The 13,574-nt window shown below is 38.7% G+C and overlaps 2 long non-coding RNA genes across 2 annotated transcripts; one reads left to right on the top strand and one right to left on the bottom strand.

Moving 5' to 3' along the window:
- The first annotated feature begins 3,851 nt into the window (after positions 1–3,851).
- Positions 3,852–5,018, top strand: LOC113006937 (uncharacterized). Its single transcript, XR_003269829.1, has 3 exons — positions 3,852–4,016; positions 4,701–4,789; positions 4,988–5,018. It is a non-coding gene; the product is annotated as an uncharacterized LOC113006937 (long non-coding RNA).
- Positions 5,019–6,076: 1,058 nt separating this feature from the next.
- LOC113006982 (uncharacterized) lies at positions 6,077–7,646 on the bottom strand. The gene is made up of 3 exons (XR_003269832.1): positions 7,529–7,646; positions 6,271–6,365; positions 6,077–6,151 (listed from the first exon to the last, which is right to left on the bottom strand). It is a non-coding gene; the product is annotated as an uncharacterized LOC113006982 (long non-coding RNA).
- Positions 7,647–13,574: the final 5,928 nt, after the last annotated feature.

Below are 13,574 nucleotides of genomic sequence, written 5' to 3'. Positions count from 1 at the left end.
GAGTCATAGATTTTGATGGCAAGTCAGGCAAATTCTCCTGTGCAAGCTCTCTGGCATCCCAGTCGGACTGGTCCTGAAAAAGCAAAGTAGCACTGAGGGCCTTGCACTGTTCAGTGAGGTTATCATTTAAGAGATATGTGTCAGTACTCCCACATTTTTCAACGTGGTGAATCTCTCTTGGATGGAAAACACTGCAGTATCAACAACAACATTAAAAAAGGTAACGTCCAGCTTCTTTGGGGCATCACTCAATGGCTCATCAAATGATACATAAAGAGAAGTGCCGTTTTGTAGATCTCAGTCTTTTCTGTTTCAGAACAGCCTCTACGTTCATGTCCTCATACATATACTTGGCTGATATTTGTGCAGATGCAAAGCCTATTGCACTGTAGTTGTGGAGACCCTGTGGCCTGACAGAAGTGGACTGAAACTGACTTTGTGGACTGAAACTACACAGCACCCATGCTATCTTGCATAGATGGAGCGCTTTAGGTTGAAGTTGTAAAATGTTGCTTTTTTAAAGTGATGACATCCTTGCATTACATACTTTAGGTTCATTTTCTGCAGGCAGGTTTCTGACAGAGAACAGGCAGATTTACACTATAACATGCAGCGTTCTATAGATGGACACATAAAGAAATGAAAAATTACATGTATGTGCTAACTTTCTAAACACTTTGTTACATTTATGATAAAGTAGATAAAACACATTTATGTCGGCCTTGGCTCATAGTTCTTGTCTTTAAAGGAACTTTGTGTGTGTTTCAGGTCCTGCACTCTCAAAGACTGAATGAAACAGCATTGCAGCCATGGGTCACTGTGAGCATCACAGGGAAGGTTGAAGCCGCCCACTGCACCTGTAAGGCCGGAGTCGCGGAGACCTGCACCCACGTTACTGCTCTTCTGTTTAATGTAGAAGCAACAGTATTGATCTATGGCACAAGGACTGTTACAGATGAACCTGCATACTGGGTTTTGCTGGGTAATGTGACGGTTGGCCATAAGATAGACGTCTCCTCTTCAGCTGCCCAAAAAAAGGCTCTCGATCAAAACATAAACAGACATCCATATTGAAAGGTAAAAGGAGCCGTCCTCAAAAAAGAAAAAATCCCACCTGCTACTGTGGAGGAGTTGTCACTGCTATAATGCCATAATGTTTTATCTAGGGGTCTAGATTTATGCCTGTAGTGCACTGCCGTGTAAATAATTTGCATTTACTGAATATGTACTGACTGAGTCCCACTGTTCAAAAGTTGAATAAAGAAACAAACTAATTTTTGCCTCTTTTTTTTTTTTTATTAAAACCACTTTATAGAACATCACATCAGTTACAGTGTAGAATCCATGTCATTTATAGTTTATAAAAGACAAAATGTTTACATAAAATCATGACAGTGTTTACATGATATCACCCACTACTAACATTACTTTATTTACTGTATCTTTTGGGGGAAAAAAATACCGCTATTTATACAGCAAAAGACTTAAGAATATTTAACAGGAACAGGTTTCATTTTTCCCTGGTTTTATTATCACACTGTTCACCAAACGCAGCAAACCTTCAACATCTTATCCTGAAGGGTCACCTCTTCACCCTCACATGGAAGAAGTACCGTATTTCCCGGACTACAAAGCGCACCTGAATATTAGCCGCACAAGCTAAAATCAGGGGAAAATCCTGTTTTGTACATACATTAGCCGCACCTGACTAAAAGGCGCAGGTGTTTCAATGTTGACTTATCATATGTAAGAGAATATGCACAAAGGGAATTGTCAGGAAAGAGATGGCTGTTTGGAGACACACCCCTTTTATTAATATTTTGAAAAACAAGTTATGGGTACATATTTGCATAACTTTTTAGGTATATGTACAAGTACCGGCAATTACAAGTACGAAACATGTACTGTGCTTCATAAATGAGTAACAAATTTAGTACATAACAATAACCTACGGCACACCAGAAAAATAGATTCGGACTACCTTTTAGGCTCAGGTGCAGTGACACGGCTTTAACAAGAAGAAAAGTCAGTCATTCACCACCATCTTTCTCTTCTTCCTGCACACTAAAACCACCAAAGTCCTCTTCTCCAGTGTCGGATATGAACAGGCTCAGGATGGCTTCGTCATTCACTCTCAGCTTCTTTCCTTCGTTGTCACTTTCAAAACCAAACAAATCCTGGTTGTCAGTGTCAGAGTCGAACACCCTCTGAAGGCGGTGTCCTCCTCTCCATCATGCAGCAGTCCAGCCCTTCGAAATCTGTTGGTGATCAGGGTTTAAAGCTTGTGCAAAAAGTAGCGGCTTATAAGCCGACAATTACGGTAATCTGATTGGCATGGTGGTATGTTTGAAGCAGGTCCCTTGTGTAGCGCTGGAACCCAGTCATGATGTTTCATCCATTTCATAGGCTGGTTTGCTGCAATAATGCTAAATAATTAGCAACTCTATAAATAGAAGGTAGTTCTGCAAAATCACTCAGTAGGATGTTTGTTCTAATTTGCTATGAGCTCAGAGCGCATCGAAAATAAGACTAATAGGCTATAAAGAGTGATATGAACATATTTAGAACTTACCGGAATGAAAATGTCTGAAGCACCAACAGATATTAGGAGATGGAAGAGAACTGGATATCAGCTTGTCTCACAGCTGCTATCCAGGCTAGACGCCTTCGTTTGGTAACATCGATACACGAGCTGCCTCATGTTGCTTCCAGGTTGGGAAAGAATGAAAAGACAAACCTTTTTCAAGCTTATTCTCTTGCTGCGATCGAACATTGCAGCAGACCACACAGCAAATACGAACCATGGCTGTTGTGTGTGCCTTCGCTCCTTTTTCGCTTGCGCTTTGTTTAGACCCCCAAAATGGCGGATTGGGCCAAAATCCTTTTGACGCCCACCCCCGTGACATCACGCTCCAAAGCCCTATATGGGGTACAATGATAGTGGGTCCATTCTTCATCAATGGAAACCTCAAGGCCACTGGATATTTGAAATTGCTACATGATGATGTGTTTCCCTCTTTATGTACTGAAGCTGGCACGTTCCCTGAGTTTTTCCAGCAAGATGGTGCACTACCACATTATGGGTACCAGGTCCGAGCATTCCTAGATGAACAGTTTCCTGGAAAGTGGATTGGTCGTCGTGGGCCAGTTGAATGGCCCCCAAGGTCTCCCGATCTGACCCCCTTAGACTTTTATCTTTGGGGTCATCTGAAGGCAATTGTCTATGGTGTGAAGATACGAGATGTGCAGCACCTGAAACTACGGATACGGGATGCCTGTGCTGGCATTTCTCCTGCGGTGTTGCTATCAGTGCCCCCTCACATATACTAATGTGCCACAAACAGGACTTTAATATCACCAACCATTCCCATTTTATTACGGTGTATCCATATAAATGGCCCACCTTGTACATATCTGTGTTAACGCAGATTAAGCCGTCTAATCTGAGCTGCTGTTAACGTGTAATTTCTAAGGCTTGTTATGGAATCAGAACGATGCCACCTTGAAACGAAACCGAAAAATGGATTGAAACCGAAAAAAAATATTGTAACTGAAATAAATGTACTGAAAAATCTTGTATTGAAACCGAAAAAAAAATTGATAGTGAAAAACAATTAATTGAAACTGTAATTTTTTTGTTTTCGCTTACAATTTTTTTTTGTTTTCGGTTTCAATCCATTTTTCGGTTTCAATCCACTTTTCGGTTTCAATCCACTTTTCGGTTTCAAACCATTTTTCAGTTTCACTCTGCTTGCACTGTTTTGGCGTATGGGGGCGCGCTGGGGGGCGGGGATTCCGACCCGCATGTATTTGCATATATTATAATGCTGACTGGAGAAAACACTGACGACGCGGCTGCGGTCACGGACAAACTCGCACGTGTCTGTTCGGGAATGGCAGATGCTGAGAGGTCCAGCGTTTACATTACCGACTATTTCAAAGTGACAGCCTGAGGTGTTCTTCAGTAAATTGGACTACCGGACAGGAGGACCTGAGGCCCCACCGCATTATTTTTGGTAAGTTAAATGTGTTTGTAAGCTAATCCGTAATTTAGGTCCTTAGCTAGCTACCTAAGGACCTAGCTAGCTAAAATGAGCACTCGGCTGTCGGGGAAACATGTTTTGTAAAGTTCGTTTAGCTACCCCGTGCAGGTGAATGAATTTACCCTGACTAAAGAAATCAAGAGAAACGCACCGGGCTGCTCAGTGACTAACCACAGTTACTGTACTTTTATTATGAGTATTATACTGTAAGAGCAACAGGCTGGACTCTGCTTCTGCTCCTGTGCAGAGCTGATTATTAAATATGTGCAAACAGCAGCATGTTTTCTGTCGCTTTCCACATGTGGAAGGACATTAAAGCCAACTTTTAAATTCCCCTCATTAGTCAATAGCTACGGATTAAATAGCAAAGCCCGATACTTATGTACTGAAACCAACTCCTTCCGCTTGTCAGCTTAAGTTAAAATGTTACATTTTTCCTCTGATTATTTTTTTTAGGTTTTTTTTTTTTTTTTTTTTACTGAGTTTGTTACAAATATTCAGGTTAAAAAACTGTCCAAATTATTTTTAATGAATTATGTTCACAAAGTCACATGTTCAGTACTCTGTACAGCTTGCATTCTTTAGGACAAATAATTTGAAACGTTAATATTTCTTGTTCAATACTGAGCTGATAACACCTCTGTATGTTGTGACCAGGATGCAGCAGCAGACTGAACCTCGACTGAAACCTGCTCCATCATCTCATCTTTGCAGATGTCCATTTATAAAGCATCAACAACTCAAAGGTAAACATGATATTAGAAAATGTGTTAGTAAAGCCTTTAAAACAAATAAAAAAATAAACAGCTGTCGGCAGAACTGTAGGACTGAACAACTTCAGATCCCGAGTGTGTGAGGCCGGAGAAGGATCAGCTGTATTTCAGATTTGAGAGATAAACTTTATATTTCAGTTTGTGATGATTCTGTTCTGTTTGTGATTACAGGAGCTGTCCTCAGATTCAGACCTCAGCACCACCCAGTGACAGCAGACAGATCATCCTATATCTCCAAAATTAACTGAAGAAAACAGTACAAAGGTTAAAGTACCACATGTGCTGTCAGTGAAAGCTGCAGCTGTTTTATTGATAAATTTAAAGACAAAAAGTCAAAAGGATTAATCACCCCTGTAACTGTGTCACTATACTTCAGCATTAACAGTACCTCAGTTTGGTGTTTCAGAAAACTGCTGATCTCAGACCTGCACAACTTCTGTTTTAAACACTGAATGTATTCAGCTACATGAAGAGCACATGATGTTTTCTCTGACACAATTAAATAAAACCTGATTAAAAGTCAAAGGTTGTTACTTGTATTTGAATTAAAAACTTGTGATCTGGAATTCTTTCACTGTTTTTTGACAATAGTGTGTTATTTATCATAAAGTAATTCAGAGTCATTCATACCAGAGTAACCAGTGAGCACAACATATATTTAACTTTCTACAGGACTCAAAGCTATTACTATAGCTTATAGCTATTACTTAACTGCACTACTGTATAGTTCTGTGTAAATAATCATTCTGTACATATGATGATTTTTAATCCTACAACTGTTTATAATTTGCATAGTTCACATTTCTGTATAACTGTATATCTCAGATTTCTGTAGTTTTTCATATTTATATCCTGTACATAGTTTGTACTCACTACAGCCTGTACATACTTATAGTTATAGAATATTCACAACATACTTCATACCGTGTACATTGTAACATACCATAATAGACCCATTTCTGTAATATACTTACATATCTATACTATTGCTAATATATATTGTAATATATCTATATCATGGCTAAAGGCACTTCTGGATGGATGCAAACTGCATTTCGTTGCCCTGTGCATGTGCAATGACAACAAAGTTGAATTCTATTCTATTATATTATGTAAAAGTCCAGACCCTCTGAGGATTATCTGAGTACTTCTAACATTACACAAAGCAAAGGTCTCCATCAGTGTTCATGAAATGCTGGGTTTATCCTTCTTGTGAGGGAGCTGCTGGTGAAGATCACGAGCCCTGCTTGATCCCGGCGATGAGTTTTAGTCTTCCTGGTGTTTCTGAAATGATGCCTCTCACTGTGGGTCAACAGAACTTCTGGCACAGGACAGCTGTAATGAAAGAAATTGAAGTTTTGGAAATGCCCTATATGTGAGAAGCAGATTTTGTATTTACTTTTCTTTTGCCAATCAAGATAACAAAGTATAATTTTCACCATACAATTACTAACCTTGTCATCTCCTGCACTGTCTGTTTTGGACTCTGGGCTCGTCCTTCCCAGCGCTCATGAGACTGCTTTGATGCACTGTGGTATGAGGTGCTAACCTGTTGACAGTGTTGGGAAGGTTAATTTTAAAATGTATTCCACCAAAGATTATAGAAGTAATGTATTCTGAATACTTTACAACTACATGAATGTGCTATTGCTGTGTGATTTATTACTATTACTGAAGGCTACTTGCCATACCAACACCAACTAGATGTTAAAATCTTAATATAAATGAGTAACAGTAGGTGGACATTAGGTAAGGCTGCAGCGATCTCGTATAGAAAACTATTCAGCGCGTATATAAAACAGGTCAGCGGCTCCGAACCGTAGTAAAGGGACCTCTGGCTAATACGTCCAGTTCGTGTCGGGCTCATAGCTGAAAACTAGCTTTACTTTGTTGTCTGGGTCAAGTTTGCTAGCGAGAGACAGAGAGAGGCGTTGAAAGGCTGCTTATTGTTTCGGAGGAAAACACGAACACAGTGTACAGTCGAGTCTTAACAGTTTACTTACAGCTGGGCTCGTCAGGCACTCTTTTTGGCTTTAGTGGTTATTATTATATTTACATGCTTCCAGCTCCCGTTTCTGCTCCGTGACAGCTCGTACTTTTCCTTTTTCTCCCTCCTCGCTCACAGACACATAACGGGTATGGCAGTCCATTCTCCCTGCAGCACGGACTACACTGCCCATGAGGCTACATTGTTTAGGGCGATGCCTGTAACACTCTGCTATTGCCTTCATATTAAATCATTTTTGTATAATAATTTTTAGAGGCTCTTATTGTGTGTTTTGTTTGGGTTTCCACCGGCGTGGAATTACCAAAAAATAGAGAGACCATAGCCTAACATATGAAACAGGTAAATACCGCCATGTAATCCATTTATTTCAACAAACTAACTGTATTCTCAATATCACCTATTGAACAGTAATTGTAACGGATACATTTACTCATATTTTGTATTTTAAATACGTAACGCCGGTGCATGTATTATGTTACTGCCCAACACTGCCTGTTGAGATCCTGAGATCCACTCCTAGAACACCGGCCTCCAACTCCTGAAGAGACACGGGTGTCCCTAAATTTAGCAAATATTAGCTTCAGGCTAGCTTGCTACGACGAATAGGCTAATACCAGCATTTTACCACAACTTCACCAGATGTAGCTAAAAAAACTAAACTAATGCGGGACAGCAAGAAAAGATGACAAAAAATGATTACTTACTTGCGGTTTGGAGGTTCAAGCTGAAATTGAAGCAGCCATTGAAAGACGGGAAGAGAGAAAGATGGCAGCTTGGTCAGCACTAGTGGCCTCTATAATGTATGCAAATACATGCGGGCCGGAAACCCCCCCCCCCCAGCGCGCCCCCGGACGCCAAAACAGTGCCAGCAGATTGAAACCGAAAAATGGTTTGAAACTGAAAAATGGTTTGAAACCGAAAAAAAAAAAATTGTAAGTGAAAACAAAAAAATTACAGTTTCAATTAATTGTTTTTCACTATCAATTTTTTTTTCGGTTTCAATACAAGATTTTTCAGTACATTTATTTCAGTTACAATATTTTTTTTCGGTTTCAATCCATTTTTCGGTTTCGTTTCAAGGTGGCATCGTTCTGATTCCATACTTGTGACTTGGATGAATTTATACTCAGCAGCAGAGGTAAGTCTTGGTCTTCCTTTCCTGGGGCGGTCCTCATGTGAGCAATCTTGTCGTGGCGCTTGATGGTTTTTGCACCTGTACTTCAAAGTTTTAGCAATTTTCTGGACTGAATGACTTTCAGTTCTTAAAGTAATGATGGACTTTTGTTTTGCTTTAATTAGCTGATTTGTTCTTACCATAATGTTCAATAAGCATGTTAAGTGCGTATATTTTCCCTTTTTTCCGAGTCTGTTTGCTCATGTTAAATAAAATGTGATTGATATAATTTTTGAATTATTTTTAATTGTGATTAATCCACAGTAACCCTGTGATGAATCTGATTAAAAATTGTAATTGTTTGACAGCACTAATATATTAGTGTATACTTACCTATTAGTATATAGGTTTTTTTGTTAAAGTTGCATTTCACAGGAGAGAACCTGTGCTAAAGATTGAAGAAAACAATTCAAATTGTCTTTGAATTTAAGCATACATTCTTTGTGTTTATTCTCCATTTACTTTATTATATTGCATAAATGTCTGTTACAAGCTTAAATATAAAGTTGAAAAAGTATAATTTCAGCCAAAAAGTGTAACTGCTATAATACAGTACACAATGTAATTATTTACAAAAACAAACAAACAACCAACAAAACCCTAATCTAAACTAAACTAAGCAGTGTAGTTACATTCATTCTAAAGTGGTCAACTTGTCATGCCTCATAACCATAACCAATAACCACATTTCCTGGATATATTGGGACTCATCAATAAAATGATTAAAAAATATTCTGAAAGATTGCACCTGGTAAAAAAAAAGAATGCATCTCAACCGGTTCACTGAAGAAGTCTCATCAGAAGAGTTGCTTACAAGACATGAACACAGCTCTAGCCACCATCCCAATATCTCTAAAAAGAATCACATATGCCTCTTCCCCAGTAATCTTAGAAACAATGCATACTCAGAAACAGTATGAGCTCAAGGATGCATGTAAACAAACAATCTCCCAGAAAAGGACCCAGTCAACTTGACAAAAGCAGGTGTCCGACCACTAGTCTTTGGAATTAAGAGCTGGACAGGAGCAAGAAGTGACATGATCCACACCTATGGAAGAAGAAACTAATGGCACTCCATGAATGACTGGCAGCACAAATAGAGCAATTGGTAATTAGTGATGTGCGATACCACTGATTTCCTTTCCGATCCGATACCAAGTAAAATTCAGGGTGGTATCAATGATACTGATCTGATACAATACAATAAATAAAATAAGTTTTTGTACAAAGTATCTTTTATTGTATCTCAAATTGTAGCATCATAATGATTACAGGACATCAGATTACTTGTTCTCATCACTTAATAATGCAGAATTCATCATATAGAAATAAAAAAACTGAAGTTGTGCGCTATTTGAGCATGTTGCCTGCCTGCAGCACTAAAGGACTCCGTGAGAGACGTCTGTCTCGCCCTAGCAGCACCTGTCCCTGTCCACTCCTCCTCTTCAATTCACCTCAACATACGCTTGTCATTTTCTGTGATATGATTTACTCTGAGATGTTTGACAAGGTTAGTGGTGTTGCCACAACACCTCACTTTCTTGCCACATGTATTGCAAACCACGTCTCGGCTGTTTGTGGATGTAAACTACGTCAGCACATGACTCCAATTACGCTCAGCCATTGTTGTGAGTGCGCATGCCAAGGGGCTGCGACACATTTATACAGCCGTATTTTGCACATGACTATGAAAGGTGGAAGAGGAAGTAGTTCATTCCAATGTAGACAATCCGAATGACATAGTTTCTTTCCACTGTGTTCCTGTTAATGATAAACTACAAATTTACCCTAAATTACTAAAATATCGATATTTTAATGTGAGAATCGATTCCAGAACATAAATGACTGGTATCGGAGGAATCGATATTTCAGTATTGATCCGCACATCACTACTGGTAATAGGAGGTGCTCACCCAGATTGGCTCACAGTGTTACTGGAGCACAAGTATCTGGTTAGGCACCATGTTTCTAAATTTAGAGGCAGGAAATGTCTTTAAGACATTTCTGAAGTTTAACTAATTGGTTAAACTGCAGGATTGGTAAAAATGGTTTAAAAATAATATAGTCAACAGAATTAAATGCTGCACAGAAGTCTAGCAAGACAAGTACAGAGATTTGTCCACTGTTAGAGGCCTTAAAAACCTTATTTGTGACTTTTTCCAATGTTGTTTCTGTACAGTGATGAGTTCTGAAGCTGCATTCATCATATTTAATATTGAAGCATTAATTAACGGTATGACTCAAACAGTCTTGTAGGAATGGAGTCTAAAAGACATGTGATGGTTTGGAGAAAGTAATAACAGAAGTTAACTCATAAAGTTTCATTAGCTTTTTCCTCTACTCATTTCCAGTTAAGTCCTTTCTAGATTTTGATCCAAAAACACACATTATAAATATGTATAACGAGTAGAGAGTCTGCTTGTATACCTGTCTGCATTATCTCAGGTGCATTTTGCTGCAGAAGCACATCCTGCTGCAAACTGCAGCAGCAGCAGAAGCTGCATAGACTGACCCACTTTTAGAACTGAGTGGGAGTGCAGTGTTTGCTTCTCATCTGGATGGGAAGAAGGGGTGCTGAGTGCTGGATAAAGGAACAAATGTCATCTGTAGTTCACCAACATCCCCTCAGGTCACATCCAAACACATGTGCAACCACATCTGAGCTTGGCATGGAAAACGTCGGGGTGTCAGATAGTCTGACAGACGCACTGCTGGGCCCAGCAGTGTACTCTCTGAAGGCCTGTCACTGTCATAGCTCTTCTCACCGTTACTGCGCTAATCACTTAGCCTGTCCACCACCTAGCGCTCCACTATGCTGTTGATCAGCTTTCCATCTCTCGACATTCTTTACCACTTTGTTTTCCTTTTTCAGCAAGACATCAAATAGTTTTATCCACAAATGTGAATCGTGATAATTAATGGCACACAATGTTTCTCATTTAAAATCTAATCTAAAAGAGGTGGACACAAATTATCCAACCCTAATTGAAAAGCTAAAAGCAATAAAACAGCCTTCCTCTACGTTAATGTGATTCTTGAATGGGTGGGGAATGAAGTACTGTGCTTAGAGGTGGGTAGTATCAGTAGCGGTGAGGAAGTTTCAGTAACTTTGGTGCTGCTTTTTTACCCAAAGTTCCGAAACACCGTCAGTGGGCACATTTTCAGGGAGCAAAATTACAAGAGAGCTATTTGCGTTAATATTAAAATTGCTGTCCATATTTCTGCTGAGGATGGCTTACAAAACTGGATAATGCACATCTGTCTCAATAATTCACAATTGTTTATGATCCTTTTTACAGCCACTGTTCAGCTACGAGAGTGACTGAGCTCATGAGACATTCACAACACAAGAGAAATATTTGAAATTATTTTTATTTTACCCAAAGGGATGAAACTATTTCCAAAAGGTAAAAATAAAGTAGGGGCAGCAAGATAGTACGCTGGTTAACAGTATCAAGTCAAAGCAAGAAGGTCCAAGGAGGTCGGGAGATATGAATGTGAGCATGAAGGATTATCTGTTTTCTGTGTGTTGGCCAAGTGATAGACTGGTGACCTGTCCATAGTGTATCCTTCTTCTTGACCCTATGACAGGAATTAGTGATAGGAATTCCGGCTCTTTTTAGAGAACCAGCACTTTCGGCTCGGCTCACTTGTCGCTTTAGTTAATTTATTATCAACAACAATATAAAAATATGCACAAAAGAAATTACTAATGTAAAAAAAGGGTGGTTTTATTTATATATGTTTATATATAAATATATACGGTGGCCCCTAGAGACAAAGCACGTACAAACTCCAAAACACATTGCCAGCGTTAACTGAACTTCCAAAACAGAGCTACCTAGATCACTTAAATTACACAATTGAAAGTATATGTCTATTGTTTGTGTATTTATACACAAACACTCATATATACCCATATGAAATGGCCACTTTCTCATTACTTTCATACATTGTTTTAGTAAGTATCCAAAACATACAAGTTTCATTATATAATTTTTCAAGGGATCTTATATCTGTTTTCACTCTTATATGCTTTTCATACAAGTTTCACACAAGACAGACACAAACTTTATAAGATTTATATATATCTTTTCCATATGGGTATATTCAAATAATTTAAAAAAAATCCTCATTTACCTGTTACTACTACCAGTGTTGGTCAAGTTACTTGAAAAAAGCTATCAGTAACTAATTACTGATTACTTCCCCAAAAAAGTAATCCCGTTACTTTACTGATTACTTATTTTCAAAAGTAATTAATTACTTAGTTACTTTTTAAAAACACGATTTACAACCTGAATAGGTGATAAAGCGACAGATCTTTCAGCCCAATTCTACTTTTTCTACATACAGGGAGTGCAGAATTATTAGGCAAGTTGTATTTTTGAGGAATAATTTTATTATTGAACAACAACCATGTTCTCAATGAACCCAAAAAACTCATTAATATCAAAGCTGAATGTTTTTGGAAGTAGTTTTTAGTTTGTTTTTAGTTTTAGCTGTTTTAGGGGGATATCTGTGTGTGCAGGTGACTATTACTGTGCATAATTATTAGGCAACTTAACAAAAAACAAATATATACCCATTTCAATTATTTATTTTTACCAGTGAAACCAATATAACATCTCCACATTCACAAATATACATTTCTGACATTCAAAAACAAAACAAAAACAAATCAGCGACCAATATAGCCACCTTTCTTTGCAAGGACACTCAAAAGCCTGCCATCCATGGATTCTGTCAGTGTTTTGATCTGTTCACCATCAACATTGCGTGCAGCAGCAACCACAGCCTCCCAGACACTGTTCAGAGAGGTGTACTGTTTTCCCTCCTTGTAAATCTCCAACCCGTTCTCACTCCCGACGCGTAAAATAATGACGATTTGTCACGTCCCTTAACTTCTCATGCTGACGCCTAAGGTACCCTTCCACGTTTTTATGTGACGCTGTGGGTTGTCAATTCATTCCAATATGAACCTGCTCGCGGCGATCAGAGACGCTTCGAGCAGAGGCTCCAGCCATCCATTTACTCCAATAATAACCCCGTCACGGCGAAACATGACGCCGTGAAGCACAATCTAACTGGAGAACCGGGGACCCTCTCCATGAACGGGTTTTTCTCCCTAATTTAATGCTTTCTTTTAATGACATCGTTAACATTTCTCAACAAAAACACGAAAGTATCACTGATAATTCAACAATAAAATCGCTTCATGTTGTGGCCATCACACAGTGTTTTCCAAACTGATTCACGATCTGAAAGTGCGCAGATTTAACGTACATAATCCTTTGTTAGGTTTATTATTTTCATTTCACACGTAAAACACATTTATAGATTCATTCACCACTCCTGTTAGTTTTGGACGCGCTCGGCTCCAGCCAATCAGATGCAACCTGTGTAAGCAAAGGCTGATGGGAGAATGGAGAGACCCATTTATAAGAATAAGAAAATGAGGTGGAACTGATTGATTCTAATGCAGGTATGTAAAAAATACATATATTTAAAGTAATACCTTGATGTGTGTTTCAAAGTTTGTTTTTTCATAAAAGCTTCAAACAAACAGAGGTGAC

The sequence above is a fragment of the Astatotilapia calliptera genome, chromosome 15 (genome assembly GCF_900246225.1).
Source record: "Astatotilapia calliptera chromosome 15, fAstCal1.2, whole genome shotgun sequence".
In the NCBI taxonomy this organism is placed as follows: Eukaryota; Metazoa; Chordata; class Actinopteri; order Cichliformes; family Cichlidae; genus Astatotilapia; species Astatotilapia calliptera.
Note: the sequence above shows the minus strand (reverse complement) of the source record. Positions and strands in the feature narration are given on the sequence as shown.